Source organism: Pteropus vampyrus, unplaced genomic scaffold (genome assembly GCF_000151845.1).
Source record: "Pteropus vampyrus isolate Shadow unplaced genomic scaffold, Pvam_2.0 Scaffold108, whole genome shotgun sequence".
Lineage (NCBI taxonomy): Eukaryota > Metazoa > Chordata > Mammalia > Chiroptera > Pteropodidae > Pteropus > Pteropus vampyrus.
In genome coordinates this window covers 441,265-441,737 of record NW_011888889.1, presented here as the reverse complement: position 1 = coordinate 441,737, position 473 = coordinate 441,265, and positions in this window count along the sequence as shown.

Sequence of the window (473 nt, the reverse complement as noted above, 5' to 3'; positions counted from 1 at the left end):
AACATGCTATCTATGAAGCAAAGAACATGCTAAATCCGAAATGGTCAATGGTAGGCTCTGCTTGGGTCATCCTTTGGCCCATTGTCAGGAATCATCACTTCATGTGGTAAACATGACCCTCATCAAATGCCTCCATAGGATTTGTAGATTGTTTCTAATAAATCCCTAGATAGAATTTATTATAACATCATTTTTCCTCTTGTGCATTAAAATCGAATATTCAAACAAAATGTCAAAAGAAAAGTCCAATTTTATAATTTCTGATTAATTAGAAATTCTTATACAGAGAAATTGATATATTTAAGTTATTGGGGAAAAAAAAACTAGTAAAATGGCTGAGCTTTAAACATCTTATATAAAGTAACTTTTTGCTCAATTATTTAGTTAATTAAAAAAGGAATTTATACGTGGCATTTGAATGTACATGAGATATTTATTATTTTTTAATAAACTTAATTAGTGAGAGTTAGATT